The sequence below is a fragment of the Nycticebus coucang genome, chromosome 11 (assembly GCF_027406575.1).
Source record: "Nycticebus coucang isolate mNycCou1 chromosome 11, mNycCou1.pri, whole genome shotgun sequence".
Lineage (NCBI taxonomy): Eukaryota > Metazoa > Chordata > Mammalia > Primates > Lorisidae > Nycticebus > Nycticebus coucang.
This window is the reverse complement of record NC_069790.1, coordinates 122326164-122346581: the sequence shown is the minus strand read 5'-3', so window position 1 is coordinate 122346581 and position 20418 is coordinate 122326164. Positions and strand designations below refer to the sequence as shown.

The window sequence follows — 20418 nt, the reverse complement described above, 5'->3', positions numbered from 1 at the left end:
GACACTGTCTCTAAAAAAAAAAAAAGAAACCCTATGTCTATTAGCTGTCACTCATGCCCCTAGTAATCCAATCTACTTTCTGTCTATATGCATTTGCCTAATATTATGGAATCATACACTTTGTAGACTGTTGGGAGTCTTCACTTAGCGTGATCTTTTCAAGATTCATCTATGTCATAGCAGGTATCAGTACTTTATATCTTTTTATTGTATTGTCCTATAATATTCTATTGTATGAACATATACCACTTTTTAAAAATCCATCGTTTGATGAATATTTGGGTTGTTTCCAATTTGGGGTTATGATTAATGCTGTGATGAACGTTCATTTACAATTTCTCATGTAGAGGTATCTTTTAAAATAATCTTCAAACAAGCAAAATTGAACAATAAGTACTAAAATTAAAAAGAAAAGCAGAATGAGGCTCAGCACCTGTGGCTCAAGCAGCTAAGGGGCCAGCCACATACACCTGAGCTGACAGGTTCGAATCCAGCCCAAGCCAGCCAAACAACAATGATGGCTGCAACCAAAAAATAGCCGATTGTTGTGGCAGGCGCCCGTGGTCCCAGCTATTGGGAGATGGAGGCAGGAGACTTGCTTGAGCCCAGGAGTTGGAGGTTGCTGTGAGCTGTGATGCCATAGCACTCTACCCAGCGCGACAGCTTGAGGTTCTGTCTCGAAAAAAAAAGAAAGAAAGAAAAGAAAAGCAGAATGAGATTTAGGAGTGTTCTGGTCAGTTTATTAAGGTTCAGTTTTAATATGCCTCCATAACTCATCACGGTATAATGATCATAGCATGTGCACACATGGATGAGCCGGGTGTTCTAGCCTCAACATTTCCTCAGCGCCTCATGTTTTATAGCTAGCCTTTAAAAATTGCGAGTAGCTTTGGGTTTCTTAGGGTACCTTGGTTCTTCTCATTTCTCATAGATTCATTCACTCTGCATTTCACCCCACCTGCACACCTCTGCTTTCCAAGTACACAGTGGGATGAAAATTTTGAGTTTGGATGGGTAAATCAGCCTGTTTCTTCCCTGCATGTTTAGGTTCCCACATCAGTCGTTCCATTAGAGCCACAGACCTATACCCATCGGCCAGCTTTCTGGCCTTAAAAATTGGGATGCTGGCTCAGCGCCTGTAGCTCAGTGAGTACACCGAGCCTGGCAGGTTCCAGCCTGGCCTGCTAAACAGCAATAACAACTGCAACCAAAAAAAAAAAAAAACACACACAGCTGGGCATTGCAGCGGGCGCCTGTAGTTCTAGCTACTTGCGAGGCTGAAGCAAGAGAATTGATTAAGCCCAAGAGTTAGATATTGCTGTGAGCTGTGACACCATTGCACTCTACTGAGGGCAACATAAGACTCCGTCTAAAAAAATAAAAATATTGGGATGCTATTATCTCCTTTCCCTTTTTCTTTGTCTTTAAGGGTTTATGCTTTTTTCTACTTTTTTCCTGTGATTTTAGTAGGGTTTCAGGAGGAATTAGAGGCAAATAGGTATGTCCAACTGGCTATCCAGAAGTTTCATAGTTTGTTTATTTATTCATTCATTTATTTTTTGAGGCAGAGTCTCAAGCTGTTGCCCTGGGTAGAGTGCTATGGCATCGTAGCTCACAGCAACCTCCAACTCAGGCTCAGGCGATCCTCTTGCCTCAGTTTTTGTTTTTTGTTTTTTTTTCTATTTTTAGTAGAAACAGGGTCTTACTTTTGCTCAGGCTGATCCTCAAACTTGTGAGCTCAAGCAATTCACCCTCCTCGGCCTCCCAGAGTGCTAGGATTACAGGCGTGAGCTACTGTACCTGGCCCAGAACTTTTGTGGTTTAAACTGATTCTGGGTTTTCTATTATTTGTGTTTAAAATCTCTTTATTTAAAGAAATATCAATAATATTTTCCCACACAAATATTCTACAATATGATTTTGAATGGGTGTATACCATTTTTGTTTATGGAATGGATATGTTAATTAATTACTCTTAAAATATTTACATGGTGGGCGGTGCCTGTGGCTCGGGGAGTGGGGCGCCGGTCCCATATGCCGGAGGTGCAGCGTTCAAACCCAGCCCCGGCCAAAAACCACATAAAAAAAAAAAAAAAAAAAAAAAAAAAAATATTTACATGGTTTTGGGGTAGTACCTGTGGCTCAGTGAGTAGGGTGCTGGTCCCATATGCTGAGGGTGGTGAGTTCAAACCCAGCCCTGGCCAAAACTGCAACAATTAAAAAAAAAAAAAAAAAAAAAAAAAAACAAAAAACAAAAATATTTACATGGTTTTAAATTTCCATGATTATTTTTTATAGGAGTAAAAAATGAATTTTTAGAAAATGTTTTTGACAATGAATCCCCAACAATAAAAAAAAAAAAAAAAAAGATACTAAAAGAAAATGTTTTTGGGCTCGGCGCCAGTTGCTCAGTGGCTAGGGCACCAGCCACATACACCAGGGCTGGTGGGTTTGACCCCGGCCCAGGCCTGCCAAACAACGACAACTGCAACCAAAATATAGCTGGGTGTTGTGGCAGGCACCTGTAGTCCCAGCTACTCAGGAGGCTGAGGGAAGAGAATCACTTAAGCCCAAGAGTTTGAGGTTGCTGTGAGCTGTAACGCCACGGCACTCTACCGAGGGCCACAAAGTGAGACTCTGCCTCAAAAAAAAAAAAGAAAGAATGTTTTTTTTTTTGTTTGTTTGAGACAGAATCTCACTCTGTTGCCCCAGGGTGGAATGCCATAGCATCATAGCTCACGGCAATCTCAAACTCCGGGGTCAAGTGAACCTTCTGCTTTAGCCACCCAACTAGCTGGGACTATGGATGCCCACCAAATGCCCAGCTTGTTTTTTTTTTTTTTTTGAGATAGAGTCTCACTATGTTGCCCTCGGTAGAGTGCAGTGACATCACAGCTCACAGCAACCTCAGACTCTTGGGCTTAAGCAATTCTCTTGCCTCTGCCTCCCAAGTAGCTGGGACTACAGGTACCCGCAAAAACGCCTGGTGATTTTTTGTTATAGTTATCATTGTTGTTTCGCAGGCCTAGGCTGGGTTTGAACCCACCAGCTCCGGTGTATGTGGCTGCCACCCTACCGGCTGAGCTACAGGCCCCCAGCCAGAAGAGAATTTATATCTTCACACTTAAAACAACAGGCAGCACTGATTTTGTCTTATATCTTTATTTTCTAATTATATGCATCTGAAAAACATTCAGAAAAGTAAAGTAAAAGTCAACCGTAATCCCACCATCCAGAGAGCTCCGCTACTATGCTTTGGGGTTTATCAGTCTAGGTTAGTCTCCAGACACACATACACATTGTTTTTGAGAAAGTATTTTGGCTTTTTGTTTTGTTGTTTCTTTTTTTCTTTATTGCACATACTGTTTTATATTTGTTTTATTTACTTAACAATGTGTTATAGATATCTTTCCATATCAATATATGTTGATCTAATCATTTCCAAAGTTCTATACACCATAATTTGTTTAACCCACCCCTATTGATATTTAGTTTATATTTTTCCTAAGTCCTCATACATATAGCTTGATAGTAACCTAATTATTTCCTTTAGATAAATAAAGATATATTACTTGGTGAAAAGATATTTACTTTTTGAGTTTTTAACACATTAATATTAATTATTAAATGTCATAAAAAAAACAGTGCTGATGATAAAATAGGATTTGGCAGGATTGTTTGATTTGCATAATTCAATTCTTGGACTTTTAAATTATGTGGACTAAAGAATTTATATTTTGCTAGCTGGGCGTTGTGGCGGGCGCCTGTAGTTCCAGCTACTCGGGAGGCTGAGGCAAGAGAATCGCTTAAGCCCAGGAGCTGGAGGTTGCTGTGAGCTGTGTGAGGCCACGGCACTCTACCAAGGGCCATAAAGTGAGACTCTGTCTCTACAAAAAAAAAAAAAGAATGTGTATTTTGCTTATTCTTACAGAATTTTTCATTTGTAATTTCAAATTCTTCCTAAAGTGAGAGTCATTTGACCATACTTACATTTTTATTTCAGTAGCATAAGGCTCAGATTTCAGCTGCGATGGGAACTGCAAAGTGGTATGATTCATGTGAGTGCTAACAAATCATTCAACATTTAGGAAGTTTGCATCGGCTTGATGTAGATATGTCTAAATTATGAATATGAGTTAATATTTAGAATATTGTTAGCCTAATGTATTATATTACATTGCACCCGAAGTCTTGAATTGACATGAATTAACCTATACATCTTTAAATATTTGCAAAATGGTATTTTCTATGAGCCTGTAATAAATGACCAGATTACAATTCAGAAGCTAGAAAGTGTAGTGAGAGTTGCCATGGGAACCTTAATGTGATATTCCCTTGCTTTCATTTAAATTTCTTTTTTAATATTGCATTAACATTTTTGCATTTAATGGATAGATATTTGAATTAATGTTGAAGTGCTCTTTCTAATATAAATAAAATATAAGAAATGAAAATGTGATTTTTCTTCCAATGAACAAATGAACATATAATGCAAGATCTTGTAGAAATAACAGCACTTGAGTTTTAAATGATTGGATTCCATTCATTTATTTTGAAGTTTCTCAAAGGATCCTTTTTGAAATATTAAGAAATATTTATGAATAGTCTCATAATTCATGTCTAACATGTGAAATATGATTCAGATTTTCCTGAAGGCTATGTGAGGGTAGGTAATTCAGTGTGCCTTAGTTTATGCTTCTGTTATTTTTGACTAGATGACCTCTGTGGTCTCTTCCACCTTTCTAAGTCCTTATTAGTGTAATAATCATTTATAGGGTAATAATCTTACTTCAAACAAATATTAATACTAATTGTATCACTAAATGTAAATTTGTCTGTTTAAATCTGTATTGTAAGCTCGGTGCCTGTAGCACAGTTGTTACGGCACCAGCCATACACACCGAGGCTTGCAGGTTCAAATCCAGCCCAGGCCAGCTAACCAAAAAAGACAACTGCAACAAAAAAATAGCCCGTCTTTGTGGCGGGTGCCTGTAGTGCCAGCTACTTGGGAGGCTGAGGCAAGAGAATCACTTAAGCCCAGGAGTTTGAAGTTGCTATGAGCAGTGACACAACGGTACTCTATCTAAGGCGACATAGTGAAACTTTGTCTCAAAAAAATAAAATAAAGTAAGGAGGTTACTATGAGCCGTGTGACGCCATGGCACTCTACCCAGGGTGAAAAGGTGAGACTCTGTCTCTAGAAAAAAAAATTAATTAATAAAATAAAATAAATCTGTATTATAAAAATCTGATTTGTAGGTAAAAAAAAAAATCTGCCTTGCATCAGAGATAAATTGTAGGGTAATGTAGGGTATTACTTATTACCTTTTTTTTTTTTAAGACAGAGTCTCACTTTGTCGCTCTCGGTAGAGTGCTGTGGCGTCACAGATCACAGCAAACTCCAACTCCTGGGCTTAGGTGATCTCTTGCCTCAGCCTCCTGAGTAGCTGGGACTACAGGTGCCCACCACAATGCCCAACTATTTTTTTGTTGCAGTTTGGCCGGGTCCGGGTTTGAATCCTCCACCCTCAAGTATATGGGGTTGTCGCCCTACTCACTGAGCTACAGGCGCTGCCCTACTTATGGATTCTTTTTTTTTTTTATTGGCCGGGGCTGGGTTTGAACCCACCACCTCCGGTGTATGGGGCCAGTGCCCTTCTCCTTGAGCCACAGGAGCTGCCCCTACTTATGGATTCTTGACTGTGAAAAGTATTCAAACATAATAAGGTTATATGTGAGTAGTGTATTGCAAATCAAAATGTAAAAAATTTATGGACAATAGAATCTGTGTGCATCAGAGCCCGTAGCTCAGTGCATAGGGCGCCAGCCACATACACTGAGGCTGGCAGGTTTAAACCCCGCCCCAGCCAGCTAAAACAACAATGATAACTGCAACAACAAAAAAAATACCCGGGCATTGTGGCAGGCACCTGTCGTCCCAGCTACATGAGAGGCTGAGGCAAGCGAATCGCTTGAGCCCAAGAATTTGAGGTTGCTGTGAGCTGTGACGCTACGACACTCTACCCAGGGCGACAGTTTGAGACTCTGTCTCAAAACAAAAAAAAGATTTCCCTGCAATCACAGGGTGTCAGGAGTCCTGGGTTCTTACTGATATGCTACAATCTAGATCTTTGTTTATCTGTTTGCTACTCATTTGATCTCATATATATAACCAAGAGACAGGGTTAGGGTCACTGACATACTACTTACTCCTTAAAAGAAATTTATAAAAGTATGTATCCTCTCCTACCTTTTGACTTAACATTCAAAACTTTTGTTCACACTCAGCACCTGTAGCTCAGGAGGCTAAGGTGCCAGCCACATACGCCAGAGCTGGCAGGTTCAAATCCAGCCCTGGCCTGCCAAACAACAATGACAACTACAACCAAAAAATAGCCAGGTGTTGTGGTGGGTGCCTGTAGTCCCAGTTACTTGGGAGGCTGAGGCAAGAGAATCTCATAAGCCCAGGAGTTGGAGGTTGCTGTGAGCTGTGATGCCACCAGGACAACAGCTTGAGGCTCTGTCTCAAACAAACAAAAAAAAACTTTTGTTCATAAGTTTGGATAATGGCAAAGTACTTAATTTCTAGCATATTTACATTTTTAATAAAACATGTATTAAGTATATCCACTAAAATCTATATATATCATAGAAATTTGATACCCACCACATATTTTTTCAAATGCAAATGTAAAGCTTGATGATTCTACCTGTGTAAGGTATCTAGAGAAGTCAGATTCACAGAGAGAGAAGGCGGTGGGGGTTGCCAGGAGGTGAGGGAAGAGGGAGATGGGGAGCTGTTTAATGGGTACAGAGTTTCAGTTTTCCAAGATGTAAAGAGTTCTGGTGATTGGTTGTACTATGTGAATGTACTTAACACTACTGCACTGTGTGGTTAAAATGATTAACAAGGTAAATGTTATGTATATTTTACCACACTTGTTAAAAATGAACTAGGTGAGGTGGCTAATGCCAGCACAGTGGGAGGCCAGGGTAGATCACTTGAACCCAGGAGTCTCAGATAAGTCTGAACAACAACCTCATCTCTACAAAAAATTTCAAACATTAAGGCAGGCACAGTGGCTCATGCCTGTAATCCTAGCACTCCAGGAGGCCAAGGTGGGAGGATTGCTTGAGTTCAGGAGTTCAAGACCAGCCTGAGCAAAAGCAAGACCCCTGTCTCTAAAAATAGCCAGGTATAGTGATAGGTGCCTGTAGTCCCAGCTACCCAGGAAGTTGAGGCAAGAGGATTGATTGAGCCCAAAGAGTTTGAGGTTACTGTGACCTACAATGCCACAGCACTCTAGCAAGAACAATTAAGTGATACGCTGTCTCAAAAAAAAATTTTTTTTCCCCAAAATTAGCCTAGTGTGGTAGTGTGCTCCTTGTAGTCCCAGCTATTTGACAGGCTGACACAGGATTGCTTCAACCCAGAAGTTTGAGGTTGCACTCTTGCTGAGGCAACAGAGCAAAAGACCTTGTCTCAAAAAATGTTAATCAGGTGGCACCCGTAGCTCAGTGGGTAGGGCGCTGGCCACATGCACCCAGGCTGAGGGGTTCAAACCTGGCCAGGGCCAGCTAAAACAACAATGATGACAACTGCAACGAAAAAATGGCCAGGCATTGTGGCAGGCGTCTGTAGTCACAGCTACTTGGGAGGCTGAGGCAAGGGAATCGCTTGAACCCAGGAGTTTGAGGTTGTTGGAAGCTGTGACACCAGGGCACTCTACAGAAGACAACATAGTGAGACTCTGTCTCAATAATAATAATAACAATAATAATTAATTAAAAATAAATTTTAGGCCAAACATGGTGGCTCACATCTGTAATCCCTGCACTTTGAGAGGCTGAAGCAGGATTGCTTGAAGCCAGGAGGTCAAGACCAGCCTGGGCAATACAGAGTGACCCCATCTCTACAAAAGCTTGGTTTTTAACTCAGCAGGTGTGGTGGCATGCTGCTGTAGTCCTAGATACTTGGATGCTGAAGCAGGAGGATCAGTTGTGCCAGGAGTTTAAGTTTATAGTGAGCTGTGACTAGGCCATTGCATTACAGTTGGGTAACAAAGTAGGACCCTGTCTCTCAAAAAAAATTTTTTTTTCAAAAGTAAAGCTTGAATTTAATAGTCTGAATTTTTACATTATTTCTAGTTTTATTAGCATACATCTTTATTCCTCTTTCCCTACAGAATTTTAATCTAATACAATATACTTTTTATATTTGAAAGTCTTTTATTGACTTTGTTGGCTTGATCACATGTCTTCGCAACACATATATACATATAAGTTTAAATTAGAAATAATTTTCTCAGCTCAGCGCCTGTGGCTCAAGCAGCTAGGGCGCCAGCCACATACACTGGAGCTGGTGGGTTCAAATCCAGCCCGGGGCCGCCAAACAACAAAAACTACAACCAAAAAAAAAAGCCAGGCATTGTAGCAGGCACCTATAGTCCCAGCTACTTGGGAGGCTGAGGCAAGAGAATCTCATAAGCCCAAGAGTTGGAGGTTGCTGTGAGCTGTGATGCCACGACATTTTACCTAGAGCGACAGCTTGAGACTCTGTCTCAAAAAAAAAAAAAAGAAAGAAAGAAAAAGAAAAATTATTCAAAACTTAGGAATGGGGGGCAGCGCCTGTGGCTCAGTGGGTAGGGCGCCGGTCCCATATACCGAGGGTGGTGGGTTCAAACCCGGCCCCAGCCAAACTGCAACAAAAAATTAGCCAGGCCTTGCGGGCGCCTGTAGTCCCAGCTACTCGGGAGACTGAAGCAAAAGAATCAGCTAAGCCCAGGAGTTGGAGGTTGCTGTGAGCTGTGATGGCACCGCACTCTACTGAGGGCGACAAAGCAAGACTCTGTCTCTACAAAAAAAAAAACAAAACTTAGGAATGGACACAAGATTACTGGGTGTTCTTTCAATGTACTGCCAATCCTTTTCCTTTGATTGACTCTACTCACTGGATTATGTGACAACTAGGAGAAAGGTTAACTTATAGATTCTTGTTCAATTAGAGATGCAGATAACTTCTGTCCAGTGGGAAAGATAAGCCGGTGGTTGTGGTTTATGCCTCTATAGGACACTCACTAGTTTCATATCTGACCTAGTAATCTTACCTAACATTTCTTTATTAAATCGTTATAAATACCTACATCCTTAAATTCTCATGTGAACCTACTCTTTCCCCATTCTCTCATTAATTAAGAGTTGATTAAAATATTGGACCACATGTTCGTTTTATAATTGTATGAGATCATGTTTTTAAGCTTTGGAAAATTATTCTTTGATCTACTATTAGGGGTCTCTTCTTTTTGCTTTATGCTGCCAAATAGGTTAGGTTGATTGGTAAACAAACAAAAAAAAATCTGCTGTTACTGCTACTGAGCCAACTGGTAATCAAATCCCAGACTTCTTCTTTATTTTTCTTCTTCCATTGTTGAGTGCTTTCTCTATTTGTAACCTAGACAAGATGGGCTAGAGAAATTTTCCAGATAGTTCTTTTGGTTAATCCATGTGCCAGCTGCATAAGCCCTGTGTTGAAGAGCATGGCCCCTGAGGGCATAGTGGCCACACAATTAAAGCAGTGTGGGGAATTGCTGAATAGCTTCATGTTGTTGTTTTCAAATAGAACTGTACTTGGCCAAAGCAGGAGGGGGAAGAAAATTCCCCAAGAATAATGAAATGTTACTACATCTTGCCACGTAAATAGACAAAGCTCTCTAGAGCATTAGCGAAGTTATCCAAAAATGACCACTTTCCTTATGGCATGGCGGATACCCTAGTAAGAGATCTAGACTTCAGAATGAGATCTCAGGTATGAGAGAGTCACAAGAAAGTATTTTTTCTGGGAAAAGTACCATAAGTACTATGGCTGAGGGAGAATGTTTTACTCAAGAAAGCCACTAATTCTATCATTTTGTTAAAACTGGGTGGAGTTCCAAGTTCCAAACAAATCCTACATGTTCTATGGAACTTCCCTGATCCTCCTGGGTTCAAGTTCACTTCTGCCCTCATTCATAGCCTTCATTTGAGATTTATATACTAGCTTGACTATTATTATTTTTTACCTTTTTTTTTTTTGAAACAGAGTCTCCTTTGTCACCCTTGGTGTCGTGGCTTCGTAGCTCACAGCAACCTCAAATTCTTGGGCTCAAGCGATTCTCTTGCCCCAGCCTCCCGAGTAGCTGGGACTACAGGCATCTGCCACAATACCTGGCTATTTTTAGAGATGAGGTCTCACTCTGGCTCAGTCTGGTCTCAAACCTGTGAACTCAAGCAATCCACCCTTGTTGGCCTCCCAGAATGCCAGAATTGCAGGCATGAGCCAAGGTGCCCAGCCTGGAAATTTTACATCCTATCCTTTTGTATTTTCCCCAACTCTATTTTCTATTATAGAGTAGCTACTCAGTAATGAATGGCTGTTGTTCATAAAGGCACACTACTCAAGGTCAATATAGTAGGTAGGTAAAGAACTATGACTTTTTTTTTAAAGAAAATCAAATTTATCAGAAAATAATATAATTTACTTCTCTGGATTTGTTTAGGCATCAGCTCCCATTATTGTTTTCTTTATGCAGTACTGTGCTTAAAATTGAAATTTCATTTATTTAGCAGAAATTTTCTAAAGCTATTTTTAAATTGTCAATGTAGTATTTAAATTTGATTCATATAGTGAAGAACAGGGTGTACGCAGAGAAAGAATAAATAAAATGTATTTTACATTTGGTTGAATGAAATGTTTATTAAAGTAACATGCCCATGGCTCGGCGCCTGTAGCTCAGCAGCTAGGGTGCCAGTCACATAACACCCGGAGCTGGCAGGTTCAAACCCAGCTCTGGCTTGCCAAACAACAATGACAACGAAACCAAAAAATGGCCGGACATTGTGGCAGTCACCTGTAGTCCCAGCTACTTGGGAGGCTGAGGCAAGAGAATCGCTTAAGCCCAGGAGTTGGAGGTTGCTGTGAGCTGTGTGAGGCCATGGCACTCTACCAAGGGTCATAAAGTGAGACTCTGTCTCTACAAAAAAAAAAAAAAAATAAGGCCATCAACTGTATGACTTCTCAGCCTTCATAGTCATTGGCAGCTGCTATGACAGGAAAAACACTTCCCAGAAGTACCAGAGATTCCAGAGGAAGAAGTTGCAGAACAGAACATTGACGGAGCAGGCTATCAGCAGAGAACCCCTGGGAGCTTGGAGTCCACCAAGAAGGGCAGGTGAAATGGCTCAATTCTCCCTCCCCCACATCTCTGGCAGTCACTGGGCTCCTGAGCTGCTGGAGAACTCTTTTACCTTCACAAACCCAAAAGCTGCTGCCACCAATGAATTGGGAGCTTCTTGAAGACGAAGCACCCGGCTGGTGATGCCCTCAGGGTCACTTTCTATCACCAAAGACCCAAGCTCAGATGGCAGGCACCATATTGCTTCTCCACCCCACCTGCCATGTGCATTTGCTCTCCCCAGGGGGCTTCAGCCTCTTGGTTCCTCTCTTGCTTGCTCCCACACAAATGTTTCCCAACTCTGGCCCAGACTGCAGGAGCCTTGGGGGCTGGTAGCTCCTAGGGGATCTGGATGACCCCAGAGCCTGGACATTCTGTGTGGATTGCTTTCTGGAAAGGGGGACAGAGATGACCAGAGTGCTATTTTTCTCCCCTTCCAACTCTTTCCTCCCCTTCCCTGCCCATGGCTACTGAGAGACAGTTGAGTTGGGGCTCACAGGAGCTATTTTCCTCTTGGTAGGTACAACTATCACAACAGGGTTTCCACAAAGAATGGTGCTCAAGCCTTTCTAAATTCTTTCTCTCCCAGTCACTTCCCCCCTGACCTGTGGCTCCTGAGAGAGAAAATTGAGCCACCATACCAAGACTTCCACAGAGATTGGGCTCAGGCCTTTCTTCTGGGGGTCCTGCAGTGGACTGAGGGGTGCTTGAACTACAAGTCCCTTGTGTGCTGGCCTTCACATTGCCACTTGGCTTGTGACTCCATCAGGGGAGGACATGCTCTAAGGCAGAAGGACATCCATCCTGCTTGTGCAAGCTGTGGGTAACTCAGAACCACCATGCTTCTCCCTGGCATGGTTAAGGTTTGATATTTGGGGACCCAGGGACAAGCCTGCAGGCCAGATCTTGTACCCCTATGTCTCAGTTGCATTGATCAAGGGCAAGGAGGGGAAATGTGTGCTTGAGTGAGGTAACTATGGCCCCTCCCTGGTAGCTTTGCTGGAAGCTGGGAGAAAAGATTTGACCCCCAGTTCAAACAGATACCTTGACCCTTTTTGCTGGAGCCTGAGGGCAAACTCACCCAACCTGGCCCTTGCCCAACTGTGCTGTACCACCCACCTATTCTATGGCAGTGAATAAAGACGCACGTGAAATTCCAAGGCCCCGGGCAGCGCCTGTGGCTCAGTGAGTAGGGTGCCAGCCCCATATACCAAGGGTAGCAGGTTCAAACCTGGCCCCAGCCAAACTGCAACAAAAAAATAGCCGGGCATTGTGGCAGGCACCTATAGTCCCAGCTACTCGGGAGGCTGAGGCAAGAGAATCACCTAAGCCCAAGAGTTGGAGGTTGCTGTGAGCTGTGATGCCATGGCACTCTACCAAGGGTGACAAAGTGAGATTCTGTCTCTAAAAAAAAAAAAATTAAAAAGAAATTCCAAGGCCCTACCCACTACCTGGGGCAATCAGGTGCTTCTCCTGAGGGACTACCGCTGGTCACAGGATGCAAAGTCAACATTGCAGTTTGTTTCTTCTAGGTAGCACCACTTACTGGGAATGAGGTCGATTTGAATTCCCTTTACAGCATTTACTGATTCATTCATACAGGGTGTACTTGAGACTCACCCATAAGCACTACTCACTATCTCAGAGATTAAACTTGGCATATCATTATCGAATCAAAACAAATTCCAAAAATAAGAAGCAAAAGCTGCTTCAAATGAGAAGAAATCAGTAAAAGATCTCCAGATACCTGAGAAATCAGACAGAAAGGACACCCCTGCAAGAAAACAATAACTCACTCCCAATGGAAACCATTGAGAATATTGAAATGACTCATAAGAATTTTGAATATGGGCCAGGCAAGATTTTTCATGCCTGTAATCCTAGCACTCTGGGAGACTAAGGCAGGGAGATCCCTTGAGCTTAGGAGTTCAAGACCAGGCTGAGCAAGTTTCTACAAACAGTAGAAAAAATTAGCTGGGTGTTGTAATGGTCACCTGTAGTCCCAGCTACACAGGAGGCTAAGGCAGGGGAACACCGGAGCACAGTAGTTTGAGGTTGCAGTGAGCTAGGCTGATGCCATAGCACTCTAGCCTGGGCAACAGAGCAAGAATTTGTCTCAAAAATAATAGAATTTTGAATATAGATTGTGCAGAAGCTCAATGAAATACAAGAGAAAACAGAACCTAACACAAAGAAGCCAGAAAAATAATGTAGGAAATGGATTAGGCAATTTATTTAAAACAGAGCATCTGAAAATGAAAAATTCATTCAAAGAAATACAAAATAGAATAGGCTAGAGCAGGCAGAAGAATCTCAGAGTGAGAAGACAAAATATTTGAATTAAACAAGGCAGTTGAAGAGAAAGAACAAAAATAAGAGGAATGTACAAAGCCTACAAGAATTATGGGGTTATGGAAAGGCAATCACCATGACATAATCATCAGACTGGCCCAAGTTAACATGAACGAAGAACTGTGCACTGTAAGGTGAAAATATCAGGTAACTGACAAAGGAAAACCTATGACACTAACTACAGATTTCTTTTTTTTTTTTTCGGTTTTTGGCCGGGGCTGAGTTTGAACCCACCACCTCCAGCATATGGGGGTGGTGCCCTACTCCTTTGAGCCACAGGCGCTGCCCTAACTACAGATTTCTAAACTGCAACTTTACAAGCCAAAGGGAGACTAGGGCCCTATTTTCAGTCTTCTCAAACAGAACAATGGACAGCCTAGAATCTTGCAAAACTAAGGGGTTTTTTTGTTTGTTTGTTTGTTTTGGAGAGACAGAGTCTCACTTTACTACCCTCAGTAGAGTGCTGTGGTGTCACACAGCTCACAACAACCTCCAACTCCTGGGCTTAGGCGATTCTCTTGCCTCAGCCTTCCCAGTAGCTGGAACTACAGGCACCCAACACAATGCCTGGCTATTTTTTTGTTGCAATTTTGTGCCGAGTTTGAACCCTCCACCCTCGGTATATGGGGCTGGGGCCCTACCCACTGAGCCATAGGCGCCGCCCAAAACTAAGTTTCTTATATGAAGGAGAAATAAAGACTTTCTCAGATAAGCAAACACTGAGGAAATTTGTTAAGACCAGACCTACCCAGCAGGGAGTGCACAGATCTGCATTATACATGACTCAGCACAATTTACACCTACCAGTGTAAAACCATCCAAATGCTAAAGTTCAGAGCCCAGATACCACAAATGGCTCAAGAAGCAAAACAAAGTAGTAATGTTCTATGCAACTGGATGAACAGAAATCCACCCACTTACCAATGCTTTCAATAAATGTTAATGACTTCAACTTCCCACTGAAGAGACACAGGCTGGCTGAATGGATAACAAAATAAAGTTAAGTATCCAGAAACACAGCTAATCCACAAGGACTCCTTCAGTCTCAACGTGAAGGGATGAAAAACAATATTCTGTGCAAATGGAAAACAAAGGTTGTCTAACCATTCCATTGAAGTCAGATAACATGGACTTCAAATCAACAAAAGTAAACAAGAGACAAAGGGTCACTATACAATGGTGAAGGGAATGATTCAATAAGAAGACATAAAAATCCTAAATAGCGGTGGTGGGTTTAAACCCAGCCCCGGCCAAACTGCAAACAAAAAGAATAGCCGGGCGTTGTGGTGGGCGCCTGTAGTCCTAGCTGCTTGGGAGGCTGAGGCAAGAGAATCGCGTAAGCCCAAGAGTTAGAGGTTGCTGTGAGCCATGTGACGTCATGGCACTCTACCCGAGGGCAGTACAGTGAGACTCTGTCTCTACAAAAAAAAAAAAAAAGGGTGGCGCCTGTGGCTCAGTGAGTAGGGCGCCGGCCCCATATACTGAGGGTGGTGGGTTCAAACCCAGCCCCGGCCAAACTGCAACAAAAAAATAGCCGGGCATTGTGGTGGGCGCCTGTAGTCCCAGCTGCTCAGGAGGCTAAGGCAAGAGAATCACGTAAGCCCAAGAGCTGGAGGTTGCTGTGAGCCGTGTGACGCCATGGCACTCTACTGAGGGTAGTAAAGTGAGACTGTCTCTACAAAAAAAAAAAAAATCCTAAATAGCTATGCACCTAACACAGATGCGTCCAGATTCATAAAGCAAATTCTACTAGATCCAAATGAAATGATTAATAGCAGCATTTAATATCTAGGGACTTCAATACCCAATTGACAGAACAGGACAGATAAAGAAACAATGGGCTTAAACAGGATTCTATGACAAATAAGTCTAACAGACATTTACACAACATTCTACCCCAAAACTACTGAGTATATATAGTTTCTCAGCTTGGTGCCCGTAGCACAGTTGTTACTGTACCAGCCACATGCACCGAGGGTGGCAGGTTCAAACCCAGCCCTGGACGGCTAAACAACAATGACAACAGCAATAAAAAATAGCCGGGCATTGTGGCAGGTGCCTGTAGTCCCAGCTACTTGGGAGGCTGAGGCAAAAGAATTGCTTAAGCCCAATGGTTTGAGGTTGCTGTGAGCTGTGATGCCATGGCACTCTACCAAGGGTGACATAGTGAGATTCTGTCTCAAAAATAAATAAATAAATAAAAATAAGAAATAAAAAACATAGTCTCTAAGATTGATCACATCCTAGGCCACAAAACATGTCTTAACAACTTTAAAAAATAGAAATTATTATGGGGGCAAGACATGATTGCAAGAGGGACTTTACCTAACAATTGCAATCAGTGTAATCTGGCTTATTGTACCCTCAATAAAAAAAAAAAAATAGAAATTATCCCATGCATCTTCTCAGATCACAATAGAATAAAATTAGAAAACAATTCCTAGAGAAACACTCAACTAAACACAAAGTCCTGGAAATTAAACCACCTACTCCTGATGATTATTTGGTCAAGGAGGAAATTACTATGGAAATCAAAAGACTGTTTGAACTAAATGACAACTGAGGCACAAATTACCGAAATATGTGGTGTGCTGCAAAGCCGTCCTCTGAGGAGAATTTGTAGCCTCAAATGCCTATGTCCAAGATACAGAAAGATCACAAATCAACAATCTAATGAACTATTTCAAGGAATTGGAAAAGGAAGAGCAATCCAATCCCCAGCAGAAGAAAAGAAATAACTAAGGTCAGACCAGAACTAAATGAAATGGATTACAAAAGAATTAGACACAAGATTAATAAAACAAAAAGTTGGTTCTTTGAAAAGATAACTAAAAATGACTGGCCTCTCACTAGACTAACTAGAAACAGAAAAGAAGGGATCCTAATAAACACAATCAGAAATGAAAAAGAGGGTGACACCCGTGGCTCAGTGAGTAGGGCGCCCGCCCCGTATCCTGAGGGTGGCGGGTTTGAACCCAGCTGCTACCAAACTGCAACAAATAAATAGCCGGGTGTTGTGGCAGGTGGTCCCAGCTACTTGGGAGGCTGCGGGAAGAGAATCGCCTAAGTCCAAGAGCTGGAGGTTGCTGTGAGCTGTGTGATGCTACAGCACTCTACCGAGGGCGACAAACTGAAACTCTGTCTCTAAAAAAGAAAAAGAAATATTCCGGGCCAGGCGCAGTGGCTTACACCTGTAATCCCGGCACTTGGGAGACTGAGGTGGGTGGATTGCCTAAATTCATAGGTTTGAGACCAGCTTAAGGCAGAGTGAAACCTCATCTCTAAAAAATAGGTGGGCAGGCTCAGCACCTGTGGCTCAAGCAGCTAAGGTGCCAGCCATATACACTTGAGCTGGGGTTTGAATCCAGCCTGGGCCCGCCAAACAACAATGACGGCTGCAACCAAAAAAAAAAAAAAAATAGCCAGGCATTGTGGCGGGTGCCTGTAATCCCAACTACTAGGGAGGCTGAGGCAAGAGAATCATTTAAGCCCAGGAGCTGGAGGTTGCTTTGAGCTGTGATGCCATGGCAGTCTATTCAGGGCAACAGCTTGAGGTTCTGTCTCAAAAAAAAAAAAAAAAAAAATATATATATATATATATGCCGGGCATTGTGGTGGATGCCTGTAGTTGCAGCTACTTGGGAGGCTGAGGCAAGAGGATCACTTGAACCCAAGAGTTTGAGGTTGCTGTGAGCTAAGACACCACGGCATTCTACCAAAGGTGACCAAGTGAGACTCTGTCTCAAAAAAAAGAAAAAGATTACAACTGATACCACAGAAATACAAAATATCTTCTCTGAATACTATACAAATTTCTATGCACATGAACTTGAAAACACTGAGGAAATAGACAAATTACTGGAAATACACAGTCTCCCTAGAGTCAATCAGGAAGAAATAGAACTCCTGAACAGACCAATATCAAGTAACACAATTCAAGCAGCAATACAAAATCACAGCTCCTAGCAACCTCCAGCTCTTGAGCTTAGGTGATTCTTTTGCCTCAGCCTCCCGAGTGGGTGGAACTACAGGCGCCCGTCACAACGCCTGGCTATTTTTTATTGCAGTTTGGCCGGGGTCGAGTTCGAACCCGCCACCCTTGGTATGTGGGGCTGGCGCCCTACTCACTGAGCCACAGGTGCTGCCCACCAATATAAAATCTTCCAACAACAACAACAAAAGTCCTGGCCAGGCATGGTGACTCACGCCTATAATGCCAGCGCTCTGGAAGGCCAAGGCAGATAGATTACCTGAGCTCAAGAGTTTGAGACCAGCTTGAGCAAGAGCAAGACCCTGTCTCTAAAAATTAGCTGGGCATTGTGGTGGGTGCCTGTAGTCGCAGCTACTTGGGAGGCCGAGGCAAGAGAATTGCTTGAGCCAAGAGTTTGAGGTTGCTTTGAGCTTTGAGCCCATGACACTCTACCAAGGCCAACAATATGAGACTCTGTCTCAAAAAAAAGAAAAAGTCCCAGACCCGATGTTTTCACAGCCATGTTTTACCAGACCTACAAAGCAGAAATTATTTTGTATCGTCAAGAAGAAATGAATCCTCCCCAACTAATTATACAAAGCCAATATCACCTTGGTACCAAAGCCAGGAGGACACAGCAAAAAAGTAAACTACAGACCAATATCCCTTATCAATATAGATGCAAAAATTCTCAATAAAATCCTAGCAAACCATATTCAGCTGCACATGGGAAAAAAAAGTCTATCACAACCAGGTGGGCTTCATCCCAGAAATGCAAATTTGGTTCAACATACACAAATCTATAAATGTGATTCATCACATAAATAGAAGCAAAAACAAAGAGCATATTATCCTCTCAGTAGACACGCAAAAAAGCATGGACAAAATTCAGCACCTTTTTATGATAAGAACTCTTAATAAAATAGGCACAGATGGAACATACCTTAAAATTATAAAAGTCAGTGCTTGCTTCGGCAGCACATATACTAAAATTGGAATGATATGGAAAAGATTAGCATGGCCCCTGCGCAAGAATGACACGCAAATTCGTGAAGCGTTCCATATATTTTTTTTACATGGATGGAGCTGGAACATATTCTTCTTAGTAAAGTATCTCAAGAATGGAAGAAAAAGTATCCAATGTACTCAGCCCTACTCTGAAACTAATTTATGGCTTTCACATGAAAGCTATAACCCAGTTACAACCCAAGAATAGGGGGAAAGGGAGGGGAGGGAGGTGGGAGGTGGGCAGAGGGAGGGTGATTGGTGGGATTACACCTGTAGTGCATCTTACAAAGATATATGTGAAACTTAGTAAACGTAGAATTTAAATGTCTTAACACAATAACTAAGAAAATGCCAGGAAGGCTGTGTTAACCAGTGTGATGAAAATATGTCAGTCTATAAAACCAGTGTATGGTGCCCCATGGTCACATTAATGTACACAGCTATGAGTTAATAAAAAAAAATCTGCAAAAACCAAACAAAAAAAATTATAGAAGTCATATATGATAAACACATGGCCAATATCATACTTAATGGGGGAAAATGAGAGCATTCCTGCTTAGTTTACTCCTGCTTTCCCGTTTGAATACCCTTGATTTCCTTCTCTTGCCTGATTGCTCTAGCTAGAACTTCCAGCATCATATTGAATAGAAGTGGTGGTGGTGACAGTAAGCAAAGGCAAGAGAAGGAAATCAAGGGTATTCAAATAGGGAAAGCAGGAGTCAAACTATTGCTCTATGCTGATGATATGGTCTTATACCTAGAAAACCTCAGAGATTCTGACAAGAGACTCTTGGTATTGATAAATAAATTCAGCAAGGTGTTAGGTTACAAAATCACTGTACACAAATCAGTAGCGTTCCTATATGCCAAAAACAGTCTAGGTAAGGATCAGATCAAAGACTCAGTACATTTCACAATAGCAAAAAGGAAAAAAATATACCCTGGAATGGACTTTTTTTTTTTTTTAGAGACTGAGTTTCACTTTGTAACTCTGGTAGAGTGCTGTGGCGTCACAGCTCACAGCAACCTCCAACTCTTGGGCTTAGGTGATTCTCTTGCCTCAGCCTCCCGAGTAGCTGGGACTATAGGCGCCCGCCACAACGCCCGGGTATTTCTTTGTTGCAGTTTGGCCGCGGCCAAGTTCAAACCCACCACCCTTGGTATATGGGGCCGGCGCCCAACTCACGAGCCACAGGCACTGCCCAGACTCTGGAATAGATTTAACCAAGGAGGTGAAAGACCTCTGCAGGGAGAACTACAAACTCTGAAGAAGGAAAGTGCACAGGATGCAAACAAATGGAAAAACATACCATGCTCATGGAATGGGCAGAATCAACATTGTTGAAATGTCCATACTTCCCAAAGTGAATTACAGATTCAATTCAATCCCCATTAAAATACCAACATCCTTTTTTGCAGATCTAGGAAAAATAACCCTGGCTCCGCGCCTGTAGCACAGTGGTTACGGTGCCGGGCACATGCACTAAGGCTGGAGGGTTCAAGCCCAGTCCAGGCCAGCTAAACAACAACAACTGCAAGAAAAAAATAGCCAGGCGTTGTGGTGGGCACCTATACTGCCAGCTACTTGGGAGGCTGAGGCAAGAGAATCGCTTAAGCCCAACAGTTTGAGGTTGCTGTGAGCTGTCATGCCATGGCACTTTACCAAGGGCAACATAGTGAGACTCTGTCTCAAAAACAAGAACAACAACAATAATAATAATAAAACCAAAAAAGATCTCATATAGCCAAAAGAACCTTAAGCAAGGTTGGGCATGGTGGCTCACACCTCTTATCCTAGCACTCTGAAAGGTCAAGGTGGGGGAAATCATTTGAGGTCAGGAGTTCCAGACCAGCCTGAGCAAGAGTGGTAATTTTCCA

The 20418-nt window shown here is 42.3% G+C and overlaps 1 protein-coding gene and 1 non-coding gene across 3 annotated transcripts in view; both read left to right on the top strand.

Annotated features, from left to right (window-relative positions):
• Positions 1–20418, top strand: part of XRCC2 (X-ray repair cross complementing 2) — a 132971-nt gene that overhangs the window by 55482 nt on the left and 57071 nt on the right. The window lies entirely within an intron of this gene.
• On the top strand, positions 18495–18601 carry LOC128560519 (U6 spliceosomal RNA). The gene has a single exon (XR_008373017.1). It is a non-coding gene; the product is annotated as a U6 spliceosomal RNA (small nuclear RNA).